Genomic DNA, 23,416 nt, shown 5'->3' with positions numbered 1-23,416 from the left:
CAGTTAATTGTCATTTTATTTTTTCATCTTTTTATCCATTTCTGCTCCCAATTTTTGTAATTCTAACTCAAAATATCCTTTAAAACTTTCCAAAGTGTTGTTCGGGGATATTTAACTCAGTTTCGTGTATTGTGTTACAGTTATTGTTTTTTTAGTTTTGTGGGGAGAGTTTTCATCAACTGAAATGCTTTGATGCAGTTTTACCGATTTTTCATAATAGTTTTATATGGATATAGTTTGCTCTTTTCTATTCCTGTATCCCTCCTATGTAAGGATGCCCACTTGTCCTAGTTCTGCCCTAATCTGTGCAACTTCTTTTATGAATCATGTTTTTGATGGCAGTGTGGTGAGTGGAGAGATTGATGGGTTTTTTTTTCTTTTGTTTCTTTAAGTTTCTCCTTGTTTCCTTCTTTTCCTGCATGTCCATATATACTAGTTATGACTCCCCTCTTAATTCATCACACTCCTCCCTTCTCCCCAGAAGCAATGATGCCCTGTATTTGCCACTTGCATTACCACTCATTTTTCCTTAGCCCAGTGCTAATAACTTCAAGTCCCGACCTGTGTTCAGTATTTTGGCATTTGATATTGAACTTTGTCTCTTTACTGATGGTTTCATTTGCATTTTATCTCAGTCATCTTCACTCCTCTCCTCTTTTTAGCTGAGTCTCTTAAGCCTCCTCTCTCTTCCTCTTTACACCCATGGGCTTGCAAGGCAGGTAGTGGAAATGCCTGAAATCGAATTTTTTTCTTCTACTTACAATGTAAAGGTTATTATTGCATTTTCTATTTCCTACTGCTGCTGAAAGTGTGGATCATCTGTGGTTTTATTTGCTTTCCTTGTTGGTTTTATAGGTTCTGAGGGGAAGGTAGGTGGAGAGATTTTAATTCAGGCAGCCATTGTCTTCCAAACCCCTAGATCTTCAAGATCTGAAATAGGGTCAGGAGAGGAGATTTTAATGAGTAAGTTATAATAAAGACTTAAAGGAGATTAGGAAGTTATTCATGGGGATTTGGGGACAGAAATATTTCAAGTAGAGGAAACAGCTTAGGTCCTGAAGTGTGAGCATGTCTGGCATGTTTGAAGAATAGAAATGAGGGGGATTGGAGTGGACCATGGATGTGGATAGGGATGTGGGGAGAAAGAGTAATAAAGGATGGGCGTGTTTGTAAGGACTGAATTTTCTTGCCCCAAGGATTACAGTTGAGGGGGTGGTATTCAAATCTAAATCTGTCTCCATGCCTTGTGTCCTTTGCACACTACAATGCTAGTATTCATAAGGAGTTTTATGAAATTGATCCATAATAAAACTATAAGCCAAAATCTCCAATTTTGTGTTGGCAAAATAATCCAGTATGGCAGCGGTATAGACTTTTGGACACAGCTTCTGTCGTAGTCACCTTTCCCTTGAACCTGTCATGTGTTTCCACTATCATCGCAGCCACACTTCTAGGGAAGTACTGAACCCTTTTAATATGGAATTCAAAACAAATAGACAATCCTTTACCTAAGGGATATTTTAAAAATATAGCAATACAACAGCTAAACCAAAGATTTATTTCAAGCAAAGAGGAAACTATGAAATACGTACTGCTAAAAACCATAACACTAACATTATGTAGTGTAGTGTGTGCTGAATCTGATGTAAGTGCTTTACCCATATTAAATCATTAAGTTCTTAGCAACCCTGAGAACTAGATGTGATATCATTAATCCTCCTTTAAAGATGAAGATAGGGGCATCTGGCTGGCTCAGTCAAAGGAACGTGCAACTCGATCTTGGGGTTGTGAGTTCGAGCCCCATGTTGGGTGTAGATATTATTTAAATAAATAAAACTTTTTTGAATTAAAAAAAAATAGAGATGAAGCTATTGAGACACAGGTAAGCAAATTCCCCAAGGCTGTCTAGGCATATAGATGATCTGAGTTATGGAATAAAGATTACCTGTCCTCAGGACTCCCCTTCCTGAATCCAGACCTCCATTCAAGTGAAGTGTAGATATGTTATCTCTACAAAATCTATTGGGCCCTTAGAAGTAGGCTAAGCCCTTTCTTCTAGCTGTTTTTCCTCTACCTGAGTATTTGCCTCTGGTCTTCACTCTCTGATAACTGACACTAGGATAGATTCTTCTTTCTCATATGATACCATGTCCTTAGCAAAGGGATATGTTCTTCCCTTTCATCCACAATGAAATAAATTTTGTAGCATTCTTGCTGGAAATAAACTAGGTAAGGGTGTGGGTTTCTTTAAAGTGACCTAGCAGAGATTGTAAAATTTGTCTTCTTGTGTTTTCAGTTTCTTTTTTCTCATATCTTTGCTTCTAATTAGTCACTATATTCATTGAAAAAGATAGAAAACTTTTCTCTCTCTCTTATTTTGTCTTGTAGGTCATTAGGTACATGCTTTCTCATCATGAGCACCTGGGAGGATCTGGGAAAAATAAAAAGATGAGTGAAGGAATCTTTTTTTAGAACGATACTCCATTTAAGTCCTCATCATTGGGCTGTGGATCTCCTGCAAGAAGGCAGTATAAAGAGGTGTCAAAAGATTCAGATATTTATATAGTGACACATACATATATAAACTGAAGGCCAAAAAGAGAGGGAGCTTTTCCTAGCATATGCTTAGTACATAAAGCAATGAAAGAAATGTTACTGAAAATTGGAGAAGTGAGTGGTCATGGAGAAACACTTTAAATGTTTCCTTGTTCTGGTTAATTCAGAAAAAGTGGAAAGAAAAGACAACGTTGTTCTATTCTGTGGCTTAAGTGAATATGAGATATTGGAGCTATTTTTGTTTTGCAAACGATTAAAGTGTCATAGCTTGTGGCAATAGGAAGAGCTCGTAGAGAGTCCTGGATTCAATTCCTAGTTTCACCACTGACTAGCTATTCATTCATTTACTCTTTCATTCATTAATGAATGTTTATTAAGTGTCTACTCTTGCCAGCACTGTTCTGGTGCTAGGATGATAGTCATGAGCAAAACAACTAAAATTTCAGTATCATGCAGTTAACATCCTGTGGAGAGAGAAGGGCAAGAAACAAGATATGTAAGTAAAATATATTACAGTGATAATTACTAAACAGTGAAAGAGGATAAGAAGTGTCCTCTTTAATGTGTCCTCATTAAATTTTAGGCAAGAAAGCTAGGAAAAGACTAAAAAAACGACATTTGAATTAAAAACCTGAAAAATGTTGAGGGCCTAATTCAAGATGTTTAATCTTTATGCACTGAGTTTCCTCATCTATAATTTGGAAATGGATATTATTTATGATATTAAATTGAATGATCCGTGTCCAAATATCTAACTAAATAGTAACACCTCACTGGTCTTCTTCACACAGCTGTCTTTTAAACGCCCAGGCTCAAAGCCAGCACCACAGACAATTGTGTCTGTGGTTCTCCAGCTTTATTTTAATGCTTAAAAGAAAAAGACAGAGAGAGATTTGACAGAGTCATTTAAGCCTGGAGAAGATTATTTTGGCCTCTGATTAGACATTTCAGCATGAATATCACCTGTGGAGGTGGGTACCTGTGGAGGTGGACTCCTGCAGACACATTAAAGCAAGTTTTCATTAGTGGTGAGAAGGCACGATCAGATTCCAAGGGCGCAGCATGAAATTTACTGACATATCTGAATGCATCAACTACTGTCAGTGTCGATGGCTCAGGCTACTCATCAGTAATGAAAAATGAGGAAGAAAAGTTATGTTTTATTCATTCACTACAGATTTGCATGTGGTTTGATGAGAAAGGAAAGCAATGCAGTCAATAGATGGTGCCAGAGGGTAGGTTCTCACTGCAAAGCTAAACATGAGTTTGTTGGAGATAATCTTTTGTGTGAGGATTCTTCTTTTCTCTGACCATATTACACATTTCTCATACTTGATGAATTATTAACATAAGGAAAATCTAAAACTTTATGTTAGGTTCACAGTACCATAGAAGAAATAGATACTTAAAATCTCTTCAAGAAGCGTTTCAGTATATAAAGTTCAAATGAGTTAGAAAGGAGAAAAAAATAATTCCAGTGTTTTATAATCATACGGTAAGCATCATCGCTCATTTAGTAAAAAATATTACATGCGTTGTTTGATATGTATCTAATGTAGTTAATTGGGTTTTAAATATATTTGTGTATACTTGTGTGCAAGATAGTTAAAAATAGAAATAGATATTTCAGTACTAAAATGAAATAAAGGTAACCACTGAAGTAGATTCAGGGAGCAAAGTAGGATTGAGCCAATTGTAGTTGGGATGGAGCATGTCAAATTCTGTGGAAAAAGCTTGTGAAATAAAAGCAAGTAGATTGGATAAGGCAATTTGAAAGAGTAGAGAAAGGGTCTGGATATCTTTAATTTCAGAAAATGAGAATATTTCGATGTCTTTGTATAGAAAGCATCTTAGAATCTTTTGCTGGTACCCTAAAATTTGTATTTCACATGAAAATTGAACATGTCATTATATCTCAAGAGCCTAGAGTGTCCCATAAAGATTCCAGTCTCCTGTGATTACCCACAGGAATCTGAAGTATAAGACAATTTGGTGTCAAATGTGTTTCTGCAAGTAGATACAGTATTGTATTATAATTTTAAGAGGAGGGGAAATTTTTAAATATTTGCCAAAGAAACTTTTGTTATCAAAACTTATCATTTTAAATCAATCTGCTACCTGGAAACTTAAAAATTATTTTCTATGATGAGGTTCATTGTTCATAGTAGTACAACTATGGATACTCTATTTCATGATTCCATCACTTCAATTTTAGTAAAAGAAATAAGGACTGTACTATTACATATGCCAGAGGGTGCTCAGAGCCACTGCTGGTTACACTGATGGTCACTGAGTAACGATAGTTCTGTACTGCTATGGCCTTAGGGTAACTTAGCCCAATGAAGTTCTATAATAATCCCCTTTCAATCGTTTCTATAATAATTGAACATAATTCTTCCTACCTCCCTTGTTTGCTTAGATCCCATTCCTCTAATGGCTCTGTACTGGACCTGCTTGTATTTTCATCTGAATAAATCCTCCCAAGCAACACTGGGCTGGGATTTATAACTCCGCATTATGGGTCGAAGACAGCCTACGGAGTGTGTTTCAATCTACAAAGGGAGTGATTCAATTCTAGATCTGCTTAACTCTAAAACTGTTGTTCGATCTGTCTCTGGGACCCATATATTCTGGTTGTTTGGGACAGTTCAGATTTATGCCCTTCCAATTTAGCATTTGCCCTCCACCAAAGTGTCCTATTTTAGATGATAAATTATATGGTCACGCTAGATCACACCAAGAAACCAGGATTATTTAATCAGAATTCAGACATTGCATCGATTCACTGGAAAGCGAGAAATGTGGTTTCTACTACCAGTGCCATAAAAAGGAAAATCTGAACATCTGCGCAAGTTAGTGTCTATAGCACACTTGCATAAATATCACTGGGTACACCAATTAGCCCCATGCTAAAAACAAACAGGGTATGAAACTTGTGGGTGGGTACCAGAGGTTAATACTAGAAATGTTTGCATTCTGAAAACAAGTTTTCTTTAGAAAAAAAATGTGTCCCTGGGTAAAATTTATTAATAAAGGATACTCTTTTTTCAGGTGCTTTTACTCCCTGTCACTGTTTTTTAATGATATAGAGCAAAAGAGTTTGTTTTTTTAGCCAACGGAGTTCTAAGAATATTGTCATCAAAATCATTATCTATACATAGATATAAGCACACTGGGGATGAAACCAAAGTCCTTAAATGTCCTCTAGCCACACACACACACACCCCCATCCCAGACCTCATCTCATTCTGCTCTGTCTTTTGCTCCTTCTGCCTCAGCCATGTTTAGCATTCTTGCTCTCCTGGAAACTCTCTTTTCCACAGAACCTTTGCAACTGTCATTCCCTTTACTTGGACTGCTTTTCCTTCTGAAATCCTGATGGCTTGCTTCCTCTTCTACTTCAGGTCTTTGCACAAATGGCATTTCCTAGTAGAGACCTGTTTAATAAAATTAAAATAGTGACTGCCCCATTTTCACATAGCTTATATTTTCCCCCTGCGTTAATCTTCATAGAACTTGCACTTTCTAGCATACTGCATAGCTTACTTATTTATTATACTTATTCCTTATCTTCCCCCTCTAAAAGATAAGCCCATCAAGAGTAGGTTTTTATTTTGTTTCATTTCAGGGGGTCTATGTTTTTCACCACTATTACTACAGTATGTAGAATAGCATCTGGCATATTGTAGACCCTCAATAAATATTTTTTGACCAAGAGAATGAAGAAATAGATTATGAATGTCCTGAATTTCAGCTTGGATAAGGTGATGCTTTGACTTCTGTTGGAATTATTTTTCAGAGATTAGCAGTATGATCCACTGGAACAACGTCCTTTTTTGGTTATTCTTACGATATTAGCCATCACTGAGAGCCAGCAATGGTTAGCACTTTATGTGCATATATATTACCCAATCTCACGTGATGCTACAAGCTGGATATGATGTTAAATCATTTGCCTCTTTCTCACAGTTGCCAAAGTGTAGGGGGGTGAGTTAAAAACCAAAGTCGGGTGTTTTTTCTTTGTTTTGTTTTGCTCTTCTTATTGCAATGAGACGTATTTGCTATCTAACCAAATATAAAGGGGCAAGATTGGTTTTCACTGTGTTGTGGACCCAGCCTCATATCCTTTTAATTACACTGTATGCCCTTAAAGAGTTGCTATCCAGGAGCCCAAGACAGCTTTCTTTCTGATATTATTGAGGTTCTCATTTGACAGGCAGTATTAATCAGTGACTCTGCGGGCACCCTTGAAAAATAGTTGTTTCCTTGAAATAGATTTTTCAATTCATAGGAATATGATCAATCTCATTTCAATTAATCCATGAAGATGGGAATGTGAAGGCAAATAATATCATTGATTGGATACTGTGTGTTAAACACACTCAGTCCTCATTTGGACCCTAAGAGAAGAGATATTAGTATTCTGATTTCATAGCAAGAAAACCAGCAGTCTAGAAAATAGCTTCACAGTGCTTGGTAACTAGTAAGCATTCACAAAGTGTCAGTGCCTTTATTTCCTTCACCACCCCTTAAAGCCCCAACATTTTATTATTATACTTGAAAAATGAATGTAAACAATAAACGTATCTAAAATTGAGTGTGGATTTCCCATAAATAGGAAGATGGTGACAATTAAAGAAAGCATTATCTGTGTATTTTTAAATATGCTTTAAATGCATATAAAATGAGTAAAACTCATTATGTCTTAAAATGCATTGGGTTTAAGGAACCATGTGAGATAAATCAATTGACTATTTTCTCATTTAATATCTGAAGTAGCCTGGAAGGTTTCTTGTCCATTTTGCTTGCCTCTGATTATAATTTTATAGCTGAACTTATTCTAAAATACACAGGACAATGGAAATGGAAATGGAATGGAAAAATGTTTTATGTGGCAAAAACGAGTTCACTTTAAGCTGCTGATTCAGATTTTGCATAATGTTAAAAATTATTTCTTTTTTTTAATGTTTATTCATTTTTGAGAGAGAGACAGAGCATGAGCAGGGGAGGGGCAGAGAAAGAGGGAGACACAAAATGCAAGCAGGCTCCTGGCTCTGAGCTGTCAGCACAGAGCCCAGTGTGGGGCTCAAACCCACAAATTGTGAGATCATGACCTAACGCTTAACCAACTGAACCATCCAGATGCCCCTATAAAAATTATTTCTGAGACCACATTATGACAGTGCAAGAAATTTCAGCTGCTGAAAATAAAGATTGTTTTCACTATACTTTTAAAGCATACTAAAAATTTATAGGCTTCAACAGACATCTAGCATATAGTGACAAATCCACAGACCGCTCTGCTGTTTCAGTGGCAAGTTCTTTTTTGAATTGTATAATTGATGTTGAATTTCGCTCCATCTCTTGTAACCTCAAAAACCATCTAGAGCAGTGCACAGTACAGAGTAGTTGCTTATTAAATGTGTTACCATTTGTCAAATTTGTTTTCTTTTACTGAAAAACAAAAGAATGTGCTGTCACGGTAAAAATTTCCAACAACTCAGAAAAAACTGGGTCCCCAGACAGCTCTTTCACCCTCTTTGTGAGGATTCAATAAAAAGTCAACAGTCTGCAGCTACAAGAGAGTTCTCACCAGAACCAACCATCCTGGTACCCTGATCTCAGACTTTCAGCTTCCAGAACTATAAGAAATACATTTCTGTTGTTTATAAGTATGGCATTTTGTTATAGCAGTCCAAACCAAGTAAGAGAAATAGAAAACTGAAATTAATGGATATCCTGTGTCAAGGGTTGTTCAGACATGGTACTGAAAAGGGGCGGCACTGGGAGAAGAGTGCACTGGGGCAGGACAAAAAAAGCAGACTGTGTCTCAGTCTTGTATGAACCAGATTCTCCTTTCGACTTTATGCCTCCTTCACAGCAGGATGTGACCTCCCTCAAGAGATAAGCGCTGTCCAGTAGGAAAAGAGTGAAGGGAGGTCTTACTACGCTGACTCAGACCTGTTTCTAGGGAAGACCGTTTACTACAAGTGGGATGACTGAGAATTGGCACCTGGAGAACTTCCTTTTAGGGCTAGTGGCTTTAGGTTGTCCCGGCATCCTTTTTGTTGGCATGATCTCCAGGTTCCTGGCCAAGGTGCCGGTCACGTGAAAACAGCAGGTTGAGTTCTTGGGGAAGTGGACTCTGAGATGGAAGTTAGCATGTGAGATGTTTATTGAGGACTGCTGTTGGGATCAACACCTTTCAAAAGGGTTGGAGGAAGCAGGACTGGGTTGAGTGAGAGGGAAACTCTGACTGAATTGTTCTCTACTGGGCCACAAATGGGAAATCTTTTATTCTATTGCCTGGATCAGTCATCTGCGGGGCGCCAGCCCAGCAGGGTGTGGCGATGGTCATTGCTGCTCTCTGCACATGAGCAATCTGATGAGGGCTGTCCACTGAGGAAAGGCAGCACTTGCTGTCCGCATTTCCAGCTGCTGAGGCAAGTTCTTCCTTACAGGTGACCTAAGCAGTGTCACAATATGCTTGAGATATCAGAAGAACTTGACACGGACAGAGGTTGCTAATCCAAGAACAAGAAAAAAGGGCTATAAAGTCTTCAAGAATGGTGTAGGAGGAGGTGGGAGGTCAAGGTAAACTTTGCCAGAAAGGAAATACAGTTAGCCATTTGGCTTCACGTTGTCACGATAATATAAACATTATTTATTGCTTTTACCTTTTATATCAAACATGTTGAAATTCAGAAGATTGATGGTCATAAGATCAAATGCATTTGCTTTCTGCACCAACAGTCAAAACTTAAAATTATAGATAACTGTTTGGGAATGAAAGGTGGAGAGGAGTGACAGGGAGGGCAAGGTTGACAAGGTAACAAGGTGAAGGGGGAACATAAATACCATTGTATTAATGAGACAAGAAGTGGAGAAATAAATTTTTCACATTTACCTGCTACTATAGAAAAATAAAAATAATGACATGAGTGTATCGAAAGGACGTGAGAAGCAGTGATCGTATAAATGGCCTATATTGTAATATGAAAGAAGGAAATCAAAAGACATAATGGAAAGTAGCTAAATCGAGAGAAGCCATAGAATCACATGATTTAGAGAAATGCAAGGAACTACCTGGAGCACTTTTTTTTAAAAAATTTTTTGAGTATAGTTGACACACGATGTCACAGTAATTTCAGGTGTACAACTTTCATCATACTATGCACCCAACAAGTGTAGCTACCATCTGTCACCATAAAATGCTTTTACAATACCACTGACTATGTTCCTTATGTTGTGCCTTTTATTCCTATGACTTACTGATTCCATAACTGGAAGCCTGTATCTCCCACACCCCTTGAATCATTTTGTCCACCTCCCCACCCCCTTCCCTCTGGCAACTACCACTTTGTTCTCTGTTAGTCTGATTCTGCTTTTGTTTATTCATTTGTTTTGTTTTTTTAGATTCCACACGTGAGTGAAATCACATGGTATGTGTCTTTCTCTGTCTGACGTATTTCACTTAGCATAATACTAATACCCTCAAGGTCTATCCAGATTGTTGCAAATGACAAACTTTTTTAAGCTGTTAAAAACTAATTGTCACTAAGGATCAATACCAAAAGTAGAGAGTAGTGAGGCAGAGAATCATTACTTTTATTTATTAGCTTTTCATACTATTTAAATTCCTGATTTTTATATATGCAAAATATTTTCAAATATTATGTTTCTTGTGCCTGTTTCTAGAAATTGTCTATGCACATAAAGTACACTTTCAAGATACGTATAATCACATTGTATGTTAGTCAATTTGACAATAAATTATATTAAGAAAAATAAATAGAAGGAAACTTAAAAAAAGATACATATAATCATTCTATTTGCCTGCACCTCATTCTGTTATGAAGATTTTTTTTCTTTATTAACTTATTTTTATCCCAAAATATTCTGTTGAATAAAGAGTCCATAATATATTTAACTAGTACCTAATAGGGAACATGTAGACACATTGTAGGTTTTCCAAAAATGTTGAATCCACATTCATTCCCATGAAGAGTGAATGAGAATATCTGTTTCATCTTCTGTCCTTCGTTAAAAATATGTATTATAAAACTTTTTACCTTTATCAATATGATGGGTAAAAAATATATATTCTTATTGATTTGTGTTTATTTCTTTAATGTGACCATTTTATTATTTATAACGTTAAAAATCATACCTAGGAAAAACTGCGTAGTCTACATATGCAATTGCAATGACACTAATCACACTTCGAAGATGTTTGCCTCTGTGTGTCTCATTGGGAAGCCCTTTCTTAATCTAAGATTGTGAAGAAAATATAACATGTTCCTTCTAGAGCAATTGCAATTATATTTATATTTTTATCCTTAATGTGTGGGTCACAACCCACTTGAAGATATTTTATAGTTAGAAATAAGGTATTTTTCTGTGTCAATTTAGTTGTCCCAACATGATTTATTTCAATAAAACATCTCTTCCAAACTGAAACAAAATATTACTTTCACAATATTATCTAGAAGCAATTCCTGAATTATCTCTAGCTTTTCACTTATATATATCCATATAAACACTCATATCAACTAGTTTATATATCATAGCTTTATAATGTGTTTATATGTTTTAAAATCTGATAAGACTTTTCCCACTCAATATTCTTTTTCTTTCTGCCCCCTCTCCTCATTCACTCAGAATCATATTTGTACATGTTTATCTTTCCTCTTGATCTGTGGATCACCTCTCAAGTCTCCCAAAGTAATATTTAGAGTTTTATTGTTTGCTTGCTTTTGGAGGGGAGGGAGTATTATGTAGGATTTACACATGCACACGGGACAATCAGTATCCTCACAATGCCAAGTTTGTCTATCCAAGAATAAAATACATGGGGCTATTTAGTCAAATATTCATTTCAGGTTATAGTTTGGAATTTTTGCTTCAATCATCATAAGTGTGATTGACTCGTAGTTTTTATCAGGGGTGTGTGTGTGTGTGTGTGTGTGTGTGTGTGGTTATCTCTTTATCAGGTGTTAGTTTCAATGAGGTTTGGAGTTTTAAAGTTTTATCTAATAAGCTCTGGATCAGTTTAAATAATAGCAGAAACATCTGTTCCATGGAAATTTGGTTGGTAGTACGTTTGAAATAATCTAAGCCCGTGTTTTTACAACTTTCTTAATTCGCTCTACTACAGTTGGCCTATCTGGGTTAAATATTTCTTCTGAAGAAAAGATGACTGTTGTAAATTTTCCAATTTATGTACATAGAGTAATAGAGTAGAACATGGAGAATTATTTTCTTTAATTATTTCTTCATTAATATTTCTAACTTTGTGATTTCTCTTTTTGTTTCATAATTAGTTTATTAAGTATTTTATCTAATCATTTCTTTCAAAGAACCACATGCTGGAATTATGTATTAGTTATACTGTATTTGTACCTTCTAAATGCCATTAATTTCTGTCTTTATTAGTTTTTCTCATCTGTTTCATTAGACTCATTTTATTTTAGTTTTAGTTTTTTAGCTTACAAATTAATTCACTTAATTTATATTTTCATACTTAGATGTATAGTGTTTAAAACTAGGAATTTTCCTGTGGTGACAACTTTGACTTATATTATAGATCCTCCCCCTCAGTGTTTTTTAATCATTCTATTTTAGATTCTATAACTGTGTTTCTTCATTTCCTTAGCTTCCAGGTTTTTACTTGAGGATATTTTTTGAAGGGGATTTTGGTTTTTCATTTTTTATTTGATATTGTCACCAGAGAACCACGTATATATTATTTGTAAACTAAGGAATTCACTGGATTTATAATTGAAACTTACTATAGAACAGATTTTGAATATATCTCCCAAGAAAACTTGAAAAGAAAGTATATATTTATTTTCGGGATGTAATGTTTAATATATTCATATACATCTAAAATGCCTTATTTATGAGCTTTATTTTATATCTATAGTCTATAAATTCTTACCGTTTGGGCCGTTTGGGATTAATGTCTAGACTTTATGAGTGATTTTGTTATAGGCATGGATAGGCATGGATTTCATTTATAGCAATAGTTGTTTTTTTTTACATATTTTCTTTAATTACATACATTTTCTAAGAAACAACAGAGAACTTCACCTAATTTTATGCTCTTATATTTCTTGACTTTGCTCTTTTTGTTCCCAGATAACTTGGGCTGGCAGCATGGAAGGAATCCTGCGAAACTTTTTTCCCCTCTTTTCCTTGAGCTGGAGTAGCTCTATGTGGTCATGTTCAGGTTTTTATTTTGTTCTCTTCTTATGTACCCACACTGCTTGTAGTTATCCAGATTTAAAACTTGCTTTCCTCATGATCTTACAAGACCTCCAATTTCAGTTCCCACAGAAAACAAAGAAGTTTGTGAGTTATTCAAACCCATGATTCAATATGTGATCTCTTTTCCAGCAACATTTAGTTCCTTTCCTCTTAAATATACTCATGTCTCTCAATCCTTAAAATATTTCAGTGGTTTCTCGTTGCTTTCAGGATAGTGTGCAAACTCCTTCCCATGGTTTATCACGCCTTTCATGATAGGAATGTGCTTTCATTTCTGAACTTCCTTCTGTAAACTGGTCTTTATGCTACAATTACACTAATATACATTTTATCTCTGTGATTAGTTTACAGATCTTATTTGGATCTTTATTTGAACAGTGTATAAAGAAAAATATTTTTGAGACAAAGAAGTTTGACTACTACCTGGAAATTTGGCGATATTTAGAAATTATGCTATTAATTGTAGATGTTATGATAGATAGTATTATAGTTTTGTTTAAACAAAGAAATCATATTCTTTAGTTGTGCACGCTGAAATACTTATGGAAAACATAACCTATGGATTTGTTTCAAAATAACCTGGGGTGGGACAGTAGATAAAAAAAAAAAAAGTTGTTTTGAGCTGATAATTATTTAAGCTGGATGATGGGTTTGTGGTATTCATTACACTAATCTCTTCATTTCTGCATATGTTTGAAACTTCACATAGTAAAAAATAAAAAAGAGCTCAGGTCTTGATTAAGCCATCTGATTTAAGCTATTTTTCAGCTCTCTTATAACATCAAATGAGAGATCATGCTGAAAAGAACCATCTGGTAACAAGAAATGGAAAGCAATACTGGACCAGTTTTTGCTTAATCTAGTATTTTTTGCAATGTAGATGTGTTTGGGCTTTGCACGCTGAGAACCAGCAGCCCCCTTAATGGCACACTCATCGACAGACTGGATCTGTGTGTGTTTTCTCAATAAAGCGAAGATAACAGAACTTTGATTCTGCCAACCGTGGGGGTTCTGTTCTTGCTTTAGGAATTAGCTTTAGCGCGTGTATCCACCACCATAACACATTTTGCACTGCTATGAAATACCCATTTTTCTCTCTATTGGCTTCATGGCCTGTATTACTTACTTCTGAGAAGCACCAGTGTGAAGACAGTCTCTTGAAAAAGGGCTTTCATATTCATTCACATGAACAAAACATACATAAGAAATGAGTGTGCATATGTTCACACACACACACAGAGAGAGAGAGAGAGAGAGAGAGAGAGAGAGAGAATGAGCACTAACACTGTGAGCTAAGCTCTGGACTAGGATCTGAGGCTATAACAGTGAACTCTCTACTCAAAGAGATGTTAGAGTTTGAGAGAGAGGGTGTGATGGAAAATGCATTAAAAAACAGGTACAAAGCATTTCTTCATGCTGGCCCCACACTTGTATCTCCTCAAGAGTTGAAAGCAAGAAAGAAAGAAAGCAAGAAAGAAAGCAAGAAAGAAAGAGAGAAAGAAAGAGAGAAAGAAAGAGAGAAAGAAAGAAGAAAGAAAGAAAAAGAAAGAAAGAAATCTTATACCTAGGTCCCATCCAAAATCAAATGAATCAAAATCTCTAAAGATGTGACCAGCTGAAAGTGTTTTTAAATTTTCCCCATGTGATATTAATGTGTAGCAGGTATTGAGAATGCTGATAAAAGGTAAGCTTTGCAAACCTCTATCTGAAATCAGTGAAAACCTTTTTGTTGCCATCTTGCCTTTCCTTGGTACCTCTAGCTCCCTACTCCCAGATCAGACAAGTTGGAAAAAGGAGTTATAAAACTAAGAGAAATGGCAAGTTGATGGTGCTGGGAGTTCATTCATTTACTTATTCTGCAAACATTTATTGAGCATCTGTTCTGTGCCGTGTACTGGGCACTCTGGTAATTGGCTAGTAATACAAAATTAACAAGTCTCTGTCTCTGCTCTATTGACAGAGATGGGTAAATAATCTGATTATAAACCCTAATGCTAAGTGCTGATTTGTGAAGATAAATTTAAGTTAGTCAGGTGAAAGGGAAGAAGTGAAGTGGGTTTATTCAGAGAGATGGGGTCTCCCTCTCTTTTTTATTTAACTCATTTGTGGAAGAAAACAGGATGAATGACTGATTGAATTTTTAATTTTAATCTTCTGAGTCTTCAAAATACTTGTTCCACTACCTTTCCTGTTCCAAAGTATTTCCTGTAAACTGCTTATTAAATCTAGAGACCTGATCAGGTTCAGGTTCAAGTCTTGACAAGAATACTTTATAGTATTAGAGTACTTCCATCAACACACTAACACTATCTGTCCCTCTTTTTGGAATTTATGGGCCATTTACAATCATTGCCTGAATCTAGTATTTCATCAAGGACTCCAAAATGTTGATTTTCTGTTATTCATTCTTAATTTATTTGCTGTAGTATTTCTGTAAAAAGAAACTTCCTCTGATTTATGCTGCAGGGCAGTGGATATAAGAAAATCAAGATAAATGCTTGATTATCAGTATTCAAAACAATGAGTTGGTTCTTTAGTATCATTTAAAGGTGACTAATGAAGCGTTTTACCTACTATCACTATGAACTCATGTTTTTAAATATTTAATGTTTTCAATCTATTACAGCTATTCCTTTTTTTTTTTCCCTCAAACCATTCCAACTTTAATCGGTGAGAACCAGTTCAAGTTGGCTCCAACTTTAGACATGACCTGAATCATCTCTAATGGCTTCTCTGTTTGTGGTATGATAGAATGTAACTGGCCTATCTCGTACCTTTCCTGATCCGCACTCAGAATCAGCCAGTCCTTCCAAGTACCTTAGTGGGCAGTGCTGTGTAAGGATCCCTTCTGAAACCTTGTACCTAGTACACTGCAGAAGATGGTGGTGCTTCTCTGAGAATGAATTAGGAAGAGTGGATATTTCCGCATAGGCTGTGGACTGGGTGATGCTTTGTGAAGAAATCATGCCTTGGAGACATTTCCTAAGCTTTCTCATTACTGTTTTTAACTTTTAGGTAAATACTTGTAGGCTCTGCGTCACCTTTCTCCCATGGCTTACCTTGGGAGATGAAGAAAAGGCATGTGATGCTAGCAGGCAATTATCTTATAAATTACTACCAATGCCTACCATGGAAGTCTGTGTCTGTCAATGTATACGATGATCAGAAAATGTTTAATGAATAGTCATTGTGTTAGGTGTAGGGGACTCCAACACGATTAAGACTTTATTTCACATGGTCTCTTCAGGTCATTTCAATAGTGCTGAATGCTACCGTGAGAGCCCAGAGGAAGAACTAATAAGTTCTGCCGGAGTGAAAGAAAGATGTGTTTATGGTGTAAGAAGCTTTTGAGTAAAGGTCTTGAAAGGAATAAAACTCTGGGGTGTGTGTAGAGGAGGGGTGTTGGAGAAGAAGATACAGGCTGCTGTTTTAAAAAAACAGAGCAGCAGGGGTAAAGACCGAGTGATTTCAAAGTTTAAAGGGTATTTGATCCATGTGGCTGCAGTGTTAAGTGCCAAGTTTATACAGGGCAGAAGTTCAAATATTATGCTGAGAAGACCCTTTGGGTCAGTTTGTTAAGGCAGGGAGGCCACTTTACAAAGTTATTCTCTAAACTGCAATTTCAGTTATTCTCCCACTGCAATTACAGTGGGAAGTAAATAGAGAAGATTGCTGAGACACTGTATGGATAAAGCAGTCTTAATGTGAATGAATATGAGGGAGAATTGAAAGATGACAAAGTCATTTTGCTTATGATGACTGATATTACAACATGGTTTATAATGGAGTGAGACCAGAGTTGGAGCTCAGGAAGGACCCGGTGAGACAGAGAACAGTATTAAAGAACTTGCAAACAAGTCAAGAAGTAAACAATGGAGAATCAGAGAGATATGCCAATAAATGAGTTATTTGGAAGGAGGATTGATTGAGGTTAAGTGATTTGTTCAACATCTCATTGATTCATTTATCTGAAGGAAAGAATCACCACATTCATGCGTTGACATTCTTTCTGCCCAGAATCAGTCTTCTCAGCATAATATCCAAACTTCCACTCAGGCACTTTATAGTGCAAGCATACAGGTCAACTACCCTTTCAACTCTAAGATCACTGTGATGTTCCTAGTACCATGCTATATACAAGAAATAAAATAGAAAAACTTGGTCCTGCCTTGGAGCTGTTATAATACAGTGGTAAATCAGTGTAGGTATCACCTACAGCTAGTGGTAAATAGCTGATAGGTAGGTGATAGAAAGCTGGGAATAGAAGCCAGAACTCCCAATCTAGTGTTGGTTTTGTCACACCATCCCTGCCTGTCCCATCTCACAGGGTCTACTCCTCACTCTTGGACTCTGTATTTTAAACTGAAGGTGACATAGTACTTGCCCACTTTTGCATTATCAGTCTCTATGCTTGGGCAAAGCCATTTGGGCTGTACCATTTGGGAACACTCATATGCTTTTGGATATGTTTATGATCAACTCTGTGTAAAATAAATGTTAGGGATTTATAAGACTCTTTCAATATAGTATGACAGTTTACATTTTACAGTCCAGGCCTCAAGTAAATGGTCTGTTTCCATCACCATTAGAGTAGGTATATCTAATTTTTTCCCCTGGCTCCATACATTAGACTAGTAAATGACAAATTCTTTTAAAAATTATGTAATCATTAAATAAGCACAACTTCATTTATTTTCCATCAAACACTGACTTTAAATATTTTACTTCTTAATGCATCTCTATAAATAGAGAGGTTGGCAGACTGAAAGCGTGCATTGAAAGTGATTCTTAGTTCTTTCATTATTTTTATATTCATCTTTCTTAATTTAGTCTCAAAACACCCCTAGGCAGTTGGTGCTGACTCTTGCTTATTTGATATCAAAATTCTTGGGAGCCTGTTCCTCCACAACAGGGTTTAATTTTCTCATTTTAAGGCATCTTCTTTAACTATTTCCTGCCGACAAAAAAAGAAAAGCCCATCTTCTTCCAACTCTTGCACTGATTTGCCCCTGGGATCCTGGTTATGGACGCTCAGCTCAAGATTAGTTCCAACTTGTTTCCCCTGAGAAGACACGTAAAGGATTTGAAAGATCTTTTGTGTGGTTTTCATGCTTTTGCCATTTAAGGAATTATTCATAACTTTCTGCCTTAGCATTCAACTCATTTTGAACACAATGCTTGCAAACCAATTAACAATTCTGATTGGACTCTCCTTTTAGAAGGAGCATCAAGAAGGAAACATCTGGGTTCTCATCTTTCTTAAAGAGATGACTCAAAAAATATTAATTTTAATAATATATTCTCACCAAGAAGTTCTGGTTTCTAGAAATGTATTTCTCTAATTCTGTTGGACAAATTTTCAAAGATCTTGCTTTATACAAAGTTGACTATGGTATTAAAAAAGAATTATAGAATTTTAGGAATTGGGAGAGAACTTAGAGGTTTGACAGTTCGGGTTTCTCATTTGCAGGTGATTCCACTGAAGTACTCAGAAAGGCGGGTACTGCTGGATCATGCAGGTTTCAGAGGAGGGCTGGGTTTAGGCCTGGATTTCCTATTCCCTGCCTCTCTCTATTCCTACTATATTCTTCAACATCAGTCTAAATATTCTTTCCTCTTGTTCTCTCTGGCTCTTTGTACTTCCTCCACAGGCCAAATTGTACAGTTGGGATCATTAAACAGGAATTTGTAAGTACTAAAAAGGTTTTATCATTATATCATCAAGACTGAAAAATCCTGGTGGATCTATGTTTTTTGCATATAATGGGTACTCAATAAAGATGCATTAAACAAAATGGCCCCTGTTTGCCTTTGACAAAATTCAGCATCCTTTCTTAATAAAAACCCTCGAGAAAGTCGGAATAGAAGGAACATACTTAAACATCATAAAAGCCATTTATGAAAAACCCACTGCAAATATCATCTTCAGTGGGGAAAAACTGAGAGCTTTCTCCCTGAGATCAGGAACACGACAGGGATGTCCACTCTCACTGCTGTTGTTTAACGTAGTTTTGGAAGTTCTAGCATCAGCAATCAGACAACAAAAGGAAATCAAAGGCATCAAAATTGACAAAGATGAAATCAAGCTTTCACTTTTTGGAGATGACATGATATTATGCATGGAAAACCCAAGTGACTCCACCACCAAAAGTCTGCTGGAACTGATACATGAATTCAGCAAAGTCGCAGGATAGAAAATTAATATACAGAAATCAGTTGCATTCTTATACACTAATAATGAAGCAACAGAAAGACAAATAAACTTATCCCATTCACAGTTGCACCAAGAATCATAAAATACCTAGGAATAAACCTGACCAAAGATGTAAAAGATCTGTATGCTGAAAACTATAGAAAGCTTATGAAGGAAATTGAAGACGATACAAAGAAATGGAAAAACATTCCGTGCTCATGGATTGGAAGAATAAATATTGTTAAAATGTCAATATTACCTAAACCTATCTACACATTCAATGCAATCCCAATTAAAATTGCACCAACATTTTTCTCAAAGCTAAAACAAGCAATCCTAAAATTTGTATGGAACCACAAAAGACCCCGAATAGCCAAAGTAATTTTGAAGAAGAAGACCAAAGCTGGAGGCATCACAATCCCAGACTTTAGCCTCTACTGCAAAGCTGTAATCATCAAGACAGCATGGTATTGGCACAAAAACAGACACATAGACCAATGGAATAGAATAGAGACTACAGAATTGGACCCACAAAAGTATGGCCAACTAATCTTTGACAAAGCAGGAAAGAATATCCAATGGAAAAAAGACAATCTCTTTAACAAATGGTGCTGGGAGAACTGGACAGCAACATGCAGAAGAATGAAACTAGACCACTTTCTTACACTATTCATACAAATAAACTCAAAATGGATAAAGGACCTGAATGTGAGACAGAAAACCATCAAAACCCTAGAGGAGAAAGCAGGAAAAAACTTCTCTGACCTCAGCCACAGCAATTTCTTACTTGACACATCTCTAAAGGCAAGGAAATTAAAAGCAGAAATGAACTGTTGGGACCTCATCAAGATGAAAAGCTTCTGCACTGCAAAGGAAACAATCAACAAAACCAACAGGCAACTGACAGAATGGGAAAAGATATTTGCAAATGACATATCAGACAAAGGGCTAGTATCCAAAATCTATAAATAACTCACCAAACTCCACATCCGAAAAACAAATAATCCAGTGAAGAAATGGGCAGAAGACATGAACAGACACTTCTCTAAAGCAGACATCCAGATGGCCAACAGGCACATGAAAAGATGCTCAACGTCACTCTTCATCAGGGAAATGCAAATCAAAACCACACTGAGATATCACCTCACACCAGTCAGAGTGGCTAAAATGAACAGATCAGGAGACTATAGATGCTAGAGAGGATGTGGAGAAACGGGAACCCTCTTGCACTGTTGGTGGGAATGCAAACCGGTGCAGCTGCTCTGGAAAACAGTGTGGAGGTTCCTCAAAAAATTAAAAGTAGATCTACCCTATGACCCAGCAATGGCACTGCTAGGAATTTACCCAAGGGATACAGGAGTGCTAATGCATAGGGGCACTTATCCCCCAATGTTTATAGCAGCATTTTCAACAATAGCCAAATTATGGAAAGAGTCTAAGTGTCCATCAGTTGATGAATGGATGAAGAAGTTGTGGTTTATATACACAATGGAATACTACTTGGCAATGAGAAAGAATGAAATATGGCCTTTTGTAGCAATGCGGATGGAGCTGGAGAGTGTTATGCTAAGTGAAATAAGTCATACAGAGAATGACAGATCCCATATGTTTTCACTTTAATGTGGATCCTGAGAAACTTAACAGAAGACCATGGGGGAGGGGGAAGGGGAAAAAAAAAGTTAGAGAGGGAGGGAGGCAAACCATAAGAGACTCTTAAAAACTGAGAATAAACTGAGGGCTGAGGGTTGATGGGGGGTGGGAGGGTGGGGAAAGTGGGTGATGGGCATTGAGGAGGGCACATGTTGGGATGAGCACTGGGTGTTGTATGGAAACCAATTTGACAATAAATTTCATATTAAAAATTTTTCAAAAATTAAAGTCTTATAAAAATTTAAAAAATAAATAAAATAAAAAGGTTTTATCATTATATCATCAAGACTGAATAATCCTGGTGGATATATATATTTTTTGCATATAATTGGTACTCAATAAATATGCATTAAACAAAACGACCCCTGTTTTCCTTGTTAGTGTGGTCTGTTCTTTGCTTAGTAATGCAAGGAATCTATGATTGCAGAATATTTTACAAGATGTTCTTTAAATCATATAGATTGATTGAAATATGTACCCTAGATTTAAACTTACTTATTTTTACTTAAATTTTGATTATAAGAAGGTATATGCCAATTTTTTAGGGGGAAAAAAGGAAAACAAAATTCAGTGCTACCTACTTTTTGTATTAAATTTTTTTTAATATTTATTTATTTTTGAGAGAAAGAGACACACAGAGCACAAGCTGGGGAGGGGCAGAGAGAGAGAGAGGCAGACCCAGAATCTGAAGCAGGCTCCAGGCTCTGAGCTGTCAGCACAGAGCCCGACATGGGGCTTGAACCCACAGATGAGCTGTGAGATCATGACCTGAGCTGAAGTCAGACACTCAACCAACTTAGCCACCCAGGTGCCCCAGTTCTAGCTACTTTTAAGTAGATTTGAGTTCTTTTTGTTTGTTTGTTTTTGAGAGACAGAGAGATTGAGAGAGAGAGAGAGAGACAGAGACAGAGACAGAAACAGAGAATGGATTCCAAGCAGGGATTCTGTCTCACAGGGCTCTATTTCAAGACCATTTGGCTCATTTTGACATGAGCCAAATCAAGAGTCAGCTCAACTGACTGAGCCACCCAGGTGCCCCAAGTTCTTAAAACATAAATATGCTTCATTGAATAATTAAAATGAAGAATTTTTATTTTTTAAGCTTATTTATTCATTTCAAGAGAGACAGAGAGAGTGAGCAGGGGAGGGGCTGAGAGAGAGGGAAAGAGAGAATCCCAAGCAGACTCCACACCATCAGCCCAGAGCCTGATGCAGCCTAATCCACAAAACATAAGATCATGACCTCAACTGAGATCAAGAGTAGGACACTTAACAGATTGAGTTACCCAGGTGCCCCTAAAATTAAGAATTTTTAAAAATAAAATCTATAACAAATTTATTATAATGCCAGTTGCAAGCAGTATAAATATTCATTTGAAAACTGACTTGCATTTTTCCATGAACCATCTTAGATATACTTGTTAAATGTTTTTATTTCTCAATTATAATATAACTTCAGGTAATATAGGTGGCTTCAGAGAGCACATTGAGGAATTTCTTTTTTTAAAAAATGTGTATTCAAATATAACCAATTCACCAATTCTGTTGTTTTCCCACTAATGATTTTAACTAATCCATCTTAATACAGGCTTACAAAATACCCCTTAAATATAAGATATAGGGGAGTTGAATGGAACTGCCTGATTCCCCAAATATTAGTTTAAAATTCACTTCATAACTACAAAAATTACCACCCAAGGTTTGGGGAATGTTTTCAAAACATAATTATGAATTGAAATCTTAGAGGTTGATTTGACTTAGGGAACAAATATTTGATGATATTCATACCTCAAATACAAATATTGCCAGATTCAAACATTTCTTTTCTTTTGAAAGTCTAACTTTGTCTTTCACTGTCAAATTCCTTAATATTTCATGGTATGGACACTAAGAAAAAGTCTGTCTCCTCTAGCTCGCCACTTTCCACAGATGCTATGCTACCCATGCATTTACATTGTGGTGTATACATACTGGATGGTCTTTTCTTTATGAAACAATCGTGATAGGAGATACTATTTTTTATTGTCCTTACTTGAAAGAATATTTTCCCTTTTGGAGTCTTTCTGATCCAGAAATCCCAAAGTCAATGAATCACTGATCTGGAAATATGGATATTGAGTTTGGGTTGCTTATACTGTAATATTAGAGTGCAGTCCATTTCTTCCTCCAAATTGTGAGATGTTGTAGATGTCCAAGTGGCAGAAACAGGTCTTAGTTTGTGGCTTGCATGTAAATGTGCAATGTTTAATTGTAAGCATAATGCTATTTTTTCCTATTTTTTTATGAAGATGCTGCAGTCAAAACCATATCCCAAATCCCATATCCCAAATAACATTTAGTCACGTGAGCAGAGTGATTTTATAGTGAATCCGTGAGATACCTGAATCTCTCTCCATGGCTTTCAATGTGTTATGATTAATAGTAGATGACAGTTTAAGGTCTGCACCAGATCCTAAAACAGTGTTACAGATTATTCTAAGCTAAATAAGAGCTAGTTATGCCATAGTTAAGCTTCAACCAAATGATTATTGAGGATTTTCTGTGCTTGGAGTCATGGGGGAACACAAAATGAATGTAGAAGTTGTAATTCTCTCAAAATATTGTCAGGTGCTTAGGCTTGATTACATATACATAGATAAGTGTCGTGCACTTTTGCATTTTGAAGGATGAAATGAGGAATTAAGGAAATGCAGAAGCAGAAAGATTTCATCAAGGTGGAGCCATTTAAATTCAGCCATAAAGGCTTAA

Source organism: Panthera uncia, chromosome F2 (genome assembly GCF_023721935.1).
Source record: "Panthera uncia isolate 11264 chromosome F2, Puncia_PCG_1.0, whole genome shotgun sequence".
NCBI lineage: Eukaryota > Metazoa > Chordata > Mammalia > Carnivora > Felidae > Panthera > Panthera uncia.
The sequence above is the reverse complement of the archived record's forward strand: the minus strand, read 5'-3'. Positions refer to the sequence as shown.